The sequence below is a fragment of the Toxotes jaculatrix genome, chromosome 1 (genome assembly GCF_017976425.1).
Source record: "Toxotes jaculatrix isolate fToxJac2 chromosome 1, fToxJac2.pri, whole genome shotgun sequence".
In the NCBI taxonomy this organism is placed as follows: domain Eukaryota; kingdom Metazoa; phylum Chordata; class Actinopteri; family Toxotidae; genus Toxotes; species Toxotes jaculatrix.
Genome location: NC_054394.1, coordinates 20,896,327 through 20,905,037, shown reverse-complemented (window position 1 = coordinate 20,905,037; position 8,711 = coordinate 20,896,327). Strand labels below are relative to the sequence as shown.

Here is an 8,711-nt window from a genome sequence, read left to right as displayed (position 1 = left end):
TTTTAATGGCCAAGTTGTTTAATCCACTGTTCTTCAACCTGTAGTGTCTAATGTGCAACACCCAGTTCTTACAACCTACAGAGTTGCTTGCTGAAATGTCCTTTGACAATCCATACCAGCAGTGGTATAGTTAAAACTACAGTGTGCCATCATCTGTGGGAAAGAACAACCACAGTTTTTCATTTTGTACCAGATCTTACAAGAAGTACATAAATAGGCAGCGTTAAACAATGTTCGTGTCCAGTATAAAATAAATACACTTGACACAATCAACAACTGAAAACTGTGACATAATAGGTGGTGTGAGACATGTTAAAAACGACAGAGAACACATGAAGGCAGACAACATTTTGGATTTATTACACCAAAATAATTTCTATAAAACTCTTGTTTTCTATGTATCTTATGAACAAATAGTTAAAGGACTGTAAGTGATTTGTTATGAACCCAGAGTGTGTTGAATCAAGCCTGTAACTCTTCTTTTTCACATTCTGCAGGCATGTTGCAACATCATAGAAAAACCATAAACACATTACCCTCACAGATCACATGCTGTGCCTTGTTTTTCCAAAATGTTTCCATTTGTCATGAACATGTGCGTGTTATTGTTATTGCTCTGACAACACTGACAATATACGACTTCACTGTGACCACTTTACTGGGTGCACCTGTAAAATATACTTTACATTTTACATTTTTTTTAGGTGTACCTGATAAAGTGGCCTGTTTACACAACGCACCAGTTGCGTAAACAATGATGAGTATTTGTAAAATATAATGAAATCCAACACAACAAACCAGCAAAATATGTGACACTTACTGTGTCCAATTTTAGTGAAGTCAGAAGTGTCAGAGATGTGTTGATTCATTCAGTTATGCACCAACACTGGCCAACTGCCATTTTTTCTGCCCTGAATACTTTTACCTTTAATCTGTCTAACTTCATTTTGCCAATAATAATTAACATACATTTACTTAAAGCAATCCTATGCAACTTCTGCTGAACAACAAAGTGTCAATTACAGAATATCATAGTCTAAAAATGAACAATTAAAGAGAAATCATAAAGTCAGCAAACCGGCTCAGTAATATCAGTTAAACAGCAAATTCTACAAAGAGGTTTCCCAGCCCTAGCTAACATCAGTCTCCATACTGCTTATACCAGACCAAGTAGCAGCAAAACCCTTGAGTGTTTCAACCTGTTATTTGTAACAGGAAGAACGTGTCATTTCTAATCTGAAAAGTTACATAATCTTGCTTTAAGTAACATTTTCAGTGCTGGACTTTTGTGGCACTCCTACTTAGTAGTTAGGGTTACACGCCTCACTTTCTTACCAAGAGTGAGATTACAGGATCGATACCGCTCTCATTTCTGTATGGAGCATGTGACACCATACAGCCAGCAGATGGTTAGCTTAGCTTAGCTTAGTACAAAGATTGGAAACAGGTGGAAATATCCAACCTGTCAAAAAAATCTGTGCACAGAATGAAGGGTAGTTTTATGGTGGGTTACACAATGGAGTATTGGAGTAAGTGATCTTTAAAGGAGCTGATGGGGAGACCTGTTTCCAGTCTTTATGCTAAGCTGGGCAAAGCAGCTGCTGACTGTATCTTCATATTTTCAGAATAAGCCTTATTTCCCAAAATGTCAAACAGTTCCTTTAGGTAAAGGATCTGAATACTTCCCCTATTTCTTAATGCAAGCCGGTACAAAAACACAAACAATTATGGGCTCAAATTTAAAGACTATTGCAATGAATTGCCTTCACGGTGTTTTTGTGTCAACCTGCCTGTGACTGAATGGCCAACTCTTACTCTTTAAAAACATGTCCAGTTAGATATGGTGTATAAAATAGTTGTTGGTGGCAGTGATACATATCTATATATATAGTTTTCAAGTGTAAGGGACACACTGTGAACTTATTCTGACTAAGTACAGCATTCTGGTTTGGCCCCACCACAGGGTGTAATTGAGCACTTCACAGTTTGCCGTCTGAATACGGTCACAAGATACATATCTCTGATGGTTTAAGCCCACACACACACGCAAACAGTTACTGTGGCACCTCTTAATTCACGGCCTCATAGTTTGGCCCCTGGAGTCTTTGGGTCTGCTCTGTGAAGGTGTCAATGTTCTCATCACTATCTTTGGATGCACTTATTTTCAGAGGCCACTAATATTCTGAAGGTAGTATAGTCTGCAAGCAATAAAATAGTACTATAATTGGCACTGCTACAGTTTACTTAACACTTCAAAATACAGGAATTAGACAGTGAAATACATCTGTTATTTACTAAGTCATGGTCATTTCTCAACAGAACTGTACATATTCTTTGTTGCATTATACATATTTCTTTGCTGGAATTCAGCAAAAAGTTTTTGTCAGACATGTGGAGTCTCCCCTAGTTCAGTTTCAGAAGAGTCACAGTGCAGGGTCACGAGATTGTGCCCACAGAGCCTTGCAGAGGGGAATGACACGCATGACCACTGACTGTGGAAAACAGGATACGGGGTACGTCGCAACAGGAAGTGTTGCACTCCTCCTCTGCAGAACATCAGTTTGACCAGAATGACTGCAGGTTGATGTCCACACTCTGTAACTCCTGTGGCAGTATTCAAATTTCGAAATCATCTTCGCTCACCATTTCTTCTGAGCTAGTTGAGTAATTCAGTGGAAAAAAAAAGGTTTCGTCCAAAAAAAAGAAAAGAAAAGAAAAGAAAAGAAAAGAAAAGAAAAAACCCAGATAAGCTGTACTTTTCTTTATATTGAATGCATCCAAATAAGAACTTACTTTAGTCAGTTGTGTGTGGCAAAAACAAAACAAAAACAAACAAACAAAAAAAAAAACACTGAGTCATCTATTGCAGCATTAAATTCATATTTAGTAGTAGTAGTAGGTTTTTACCAAAAAAAATTTGATACATTAACAACCACAACTAATAACATAAACTCAAGTACATATGTTTCTTGTTGATTTATGCATTTTAAGCTGTTTCAACCTTATACATGAAAAAATATAAAGCATTTAAATTGCCATCTGTCAGGTCAGATATAAAACGGGATGACTGAATTTAAATAAATCAGCTGTAGTTGATGTTCTATCTATCTATCTATCTATCTATCTATCTATCTATCTAGCTATCCTTTATATTCATGTTTGAGCAAAGCAGGCTACTAGTTTTAAACTACACCATTCAAATCTTGTATGAATTCTTAAAAACATGAAAGCATACACAAACCAAAAACACTGTTTTGAAAATTATAAAATAAGTAAATACAGCTAACTAAACATTGTATACATATAAAACACAAAGTACTACTAAACCTCCATCTCATATCTGTGTGCTCATGTAAGGAAAGTCAGGAAACGCCCACAGTCTCATTCGGAGAACAGATCTGCTTGGGTCTTACCTTTGGCCTCAGTACAACATGCAGTGATGAGCTGTAAAGGTGTCCACGAGTTGCTGAACTACTGGAAGCAAATTGCCAAAGGTGGTTTAAAAATGCAGGCTTTCTATATATCTCTGAATTAGCAGGGGAACTAAAAACTTCCTTAATTCTACCAATTTAGGCTGGTAACATAAGGCTTCTTCTTCTTCTTCTTCTTCTTCTCCTTCTTCTTCTTCCTTATTAAAACAAGAAGGTGACAAACTCTTCCTAAAAAACAAGTTTTTAAGCCCATGAATCCAGAGTGAACGCCTGCTGCTGATGAGTTCAGCTCGTTCAGTCAAATCTTGAAATCTTGAGTCTAAAGCCTCTGGACCCCATTAGACTTAAATGCTGAACCTGTTTTTCCTCTCAGATTTACTGTACATTAATCATGAGCACACAATGATACAATGAAAGTGACCACTTTGTGTCAACACTGCATGTCCATCAAGAATTTGTTTTTAATGGCATCTTTTTCCTTCTTTCTTTTGTTTTCACACTCTCAGTAAAAGGTAAAAGGTGTTAAAAGTGATACAGGTTGCATGTAAACATACAAGAGGTTTTAACAGACGTATTGCAACACTTTGAATTCATTTGCAACATGTACTTTCTATCTCTATCCACAAAAATAAAAACTACTTGGATGGTCCCTCTTTATGTCACTAATTTCTTTGTGTTTATATTTCAAAAAGCAGAGTGGTAGAATATAAAAAAAAATCAATTTCAGTTTGTAGTCACAGAACTGTTTTTGTAAAACAAGGCATGCATTTGGCTGTGACTAATATTTTTGACAACTGTAATGGCCGGGAGTGTCAGAGCAGCAGTAGCACCCCGTGACAGAGCTGCAGCAGATAGCAAGTATTAAAATCAGCTCATTCATTTTCATTTGTTCTGAATGAGAAGAGCTCAAAAAACAGAACAGCTGTTGTGTTGTTGTAACCGGTAAGTGTCCAGACCAACTTATACCAAAAGAAAACCACCTCCTATCTCCAGGAGGTGCAGAGTTGCAGTGTGTAAACACAATTCTTAAGATAAATTTATGTTTTTCTAAAGCTATGGAAGCATCTATTCACACATAAAGATGTTTTTGAAGACACTCTAACCTGCTATAACATAAGTAAGTACAAAATGCACTCTGTTTCACATATGATTCTCATGAAATCTGAAAAAAAAACAAGAGAATACTACTTAGAATATTTCAGTTCTGAGGGTGGACACTCCACTGAGAAGACCTATGTTTCCTGGCTGATAGCCACCCGAGGTTTCAGTGGCCGTCATGTGTTTCACAATGACATGGAACGGTCGCTTGACATGCGTGCAAGGGGACATCCAGCCCTCTCACTTCTTATTCCTGATTCCTCATTTTCTCCGGACTCCACAAGATTCAACGATCAGACTGGGCTGTGCTTATTATTAGACAAAGGTGAATCACAAGGCACACAGACGCGCGCATGCACACACACACACACACACAAGTGCACACTCACAAAAAGCCATTCACAGTGGAAAAGAACTTTTTCTACATGACACTTTAGAGTACAATTCTGCAACAGCATACCTAAGCTGCAGTATCAATCAGTTTTATAACATTCGACATTAACTTTTTTGACTATCTTCATTCCCAAACCACAAACACGTACATTTACCCATGAACACCCATATAAGGCTTTGGGCCTCAATCCCACCAAACAAGTAAGTTCCTCTTTCTTATGTATTGCTCAAGTCAGACAAGGATGACTCAGTGCGGATATTAATCATGTTTTTTTTTTGTTATCTTCACATCTCACTCTGCTAAGTCTGCCTGTCAGAGTTAGCCAGTCTATTTTTAAAAATCTGAGAACTCAAACCCTGGTCAGAACTATTAAATGTTAAAAGCAACGTCCCCATAAAACACACTTTCAGCTTGACTCCAACACTGTGCTTTGACAGGAGACTGTACATCATAATATGTTAAGCCATTTTATGTAATTTATCATTACAGTGGCAAGCATAAATGAAAATGCAAACCAATGCTATTCATTTTGCAACTCTGTCCAACTTGCATTAAACAGCTAGAGCTTCTTTTTTCAGTGTAGGTCCAAAATCAAATGGAGGGGGGGAGTATAGGTGGACAAGAAGGACTTCAGCTCAGGACAGACTGTTGAGTTATCTAACCTATGTGCTTAGCTATAAGTGCAGAATACCTTTTAAAAGCAGATAATGCTGTGGCAGGGGGATAGAATCTAATTGTTGTGATAATCTAATGAGATTTTTTCTCTTGGCTGTTGTCAGGGCAAATTTATGCAGCTAACCCATGTCACATACACCACCTGGTGGCCGGGTAGCTTATTGATTTAATTTACTGTATGGTTAGACCTCGGGTGCTCTGCTACTATATATATCACTGCCGTCAAGGGGTGCTGACAACCTAGGAACCCAACCGTGGGGGTGACCCTTACAAAGTGGGTACTGAAATGCCTGTTGTAAACACTGACTGTCTGTATATTTAAAAATAGTATTTAAATGTACTCATTTGGCAGAAAAATGGTACTAATAAAATATACGATTTTACTGAATTGATGATACTGCTGGTGCTATGTGCAAACAGCATTTCACTATTGCAGCTGGCCGGGGTGGAGCCATACAGTTGGGTAGATGACATCAATGGCTGCAAACCTGGGGGTTGTGCCCCCTCCAAAAGGTCACAGTCGAAAAATCTGAGGGGGCGTGTAATGATTGATGTGGCAGGAAAGAAGAAAAAAAAACCAAAGTTCTGCTGCACAAATCTGCACAAGTTTTTGGCCACTCTTTTTTGGCCAATCTTTCCTTCTTTTTTTTTTTTTGACGTATTTGCTAATTTAACCTCTTTCAGCTTTAATCAGCTAACTAAATTAAACCATCTAAAAAGGTTAGAGGGGAAATGTGTTTTAGGTGGAACTTCAGACAACTCATACACATCTAAAACATGAGCCCCAACTAGACACTGTTTTCTGTAAGGGGTCACAACCCAAAAAGGTTGCAAACTACTAGTTTAATCTTTAATTGTGCAGTATATTTTATAAACCTGTCTGAGTATTTTTCAATGTAAAACATTAACCTAAAAAGTAACAAGAGCTGTATATCAAATGTAGTGGAGGAAAAAGTACAATTGTACTATTTAAGTACTGTACCTGACTAAATGTATGTAGTTACTTTCCACAACTGAAAAAATCTCAAAAATGTGAAGGGATAGCTAGAAAGCAGAGCTTGCCTCTAAAGCACCTCTTGTTTTAGGGTCTGTAGTTAGGGGTGTAGTTCTTTGCTACACGCTTGCCTGATCTCTCTCATCTCCAGATATCTCCTGTGGCTTGTTGCGTTTATAAATAAACCCCATTTTCTCAATCTCAACTGATCCAGGGTTCCTGTTTATAACGACAAGAAAAAAAAAATGCTGTTTTGTAGGTAAATTTTATCTGGGGTGGCTTATATCAGGTACAATGTACCAAAAAATATATATATGTGTGTGTGTGTCTGTGTGTGTGTGTGTGAGCGCGTGCATGCGTGTGTGTGTGTGTGTACATATGTCTGTCTAACAAGGTAACACTGCCTTAGGTTTTCAACTACCCTCCTCCATCATACTTAACTACGACATGGGAACAGCTTTTAGTTTGTGCTGTATGTAAAAAAGTTGGTTGCCAGAGTGGTTCCCAGAACTCAGCTGGAGCATATATTTAAATCATTTTGCTTCCTGTTAGTACAACGACAGTATATATTAGGAAGAGTAATTTGCGTGTAGGTTTCACTATCCACGATCCTTATGTTCCCTAACACAGCCTACAATAATACACAGACGTTGCACAAACACCAATGTCCTCTAATGGGGCCCTTCAGAACAACACTGATGGTATGCCCCTCTTTTTATTGGCTGTTATTTATCTGTGATTAATGTTGAGGCTTTTTTCTTTTTATGGTACAGTTGAATACTCTTGTGACTTAGGCCACTTTACATATGGTGTTTTGCAGTTGCATGTTGATTTTATGTTAGGTTAGCGTATATATCATATCAGTATATCAAATATCTCAAATCTGTTTAGAGGAGGTCTGTAACAAACTGATATAGAAAGGTCTGGCAACCTAGATTAGGCACTGACAGCCCCCACTTTGGCTGACAGCGTGTTGACAAAGTTGGACCCTTGTCCCTTGAGTGCTGTGCTCCTGCAAGGTGGCTGTAAGGTAGTGGAACCCAAATTGCCCAAATGAGAAACCCTATGGTCTGATGTGGATATGACATCAAAGGAAATTAGCAGACCTTAGATAGCTTCTACAACATTGTACACTATTGTAAGTAGGCCATGAAATTACTCTCTGCATTTTACCCACACAAAGTGAACGAAACACACACACAAGCATGCTGCATGGTAGACTGGTGCCTTGCTCAGGGGCACCACGGCCATGGTCGCAGAGGCGGTGGGGGGGGGGGGGGGGGGGGGGGGCGTCTCCTTCACCACCACCCATATCCATTGTGCTTGGTCGAACCGGTGACCCTCCGATCTCCGGGCAGAGGGTCGGTATTAACAATACCAATCATCATTACTTTTTTTAATTTCAACTGTAACTATCTTACTGTGATATGTTTAGATAAGATTAGATTTAACCTAAATAATCTAAAAGGATTTTTTTCCTTTTTTCAAAGATACTCAAAAAAATGCACACACACACACACACACACACACACACACACACACACACACACACACACACACACACACATATTTTGTTGTACAAACAATCCAAAACCCAAAGATTATTCAGTTTATGTTCATTTAAGACAAAGACAAGCAGCACAGCCAGTGGATCTTTGACACTTTTGCTTGTAGAATGATTAAAATGATGCAACAGTTAACAAAGTGGCTGCAGAATTTTCTGTTGATCGTCTTATCAATGAATCCACAAGTCACTCTACCTGGAACTGTTATGAACTAGGAAATTATTTTTTAAAAAGAGAAAAAAAAAAACTGTACATAAAGGCATCTACTGTGTGTCACAACATAGCAGTATTACTACAACAAAACATTCAGACGGGTGCAGCAGCTTTAGTATGTTACAGATTACAAGCACAAATGTATGGAGCACAAATGAAATGTATTAATATTTTGTGATTTCCAGTTCCTTAATGATATAATCAAATTTCCCATGATGTAACAATAACATCAAGAACTACCTTGATGCTTCTATGTCCAATTTAGGGACAAAATAATTGAAACACCACATCTGCTTTGGGGAGGACTGTGGTGAATCCTGCTGTGAGTTACCTAAATGTGA

General features: G+C 38.1%; 1 long non-coding RNA gene across 1 annotated transcript; it reads right to left on the bottom strand.

Moving 5' to 3' along the window:
• Positions 1-337: 337 nt before the first annotated feature.
• LOC121195938 lies at positions 338-3,621 on the bottom strand. The gene is made up of 2 exons (XR_005895834.1): positions 3,414-3,621; positions 338-2,656 (listed from the first exon to the last, which is right to left on the bottom strand). It is a non-coding gene; the product is annotated as an uncharacterized LOC121195938 (long non-coding RNA).
• Between the last annotated feature and the right edge of the window lie 5,090 nt (positions 3,622-8,711).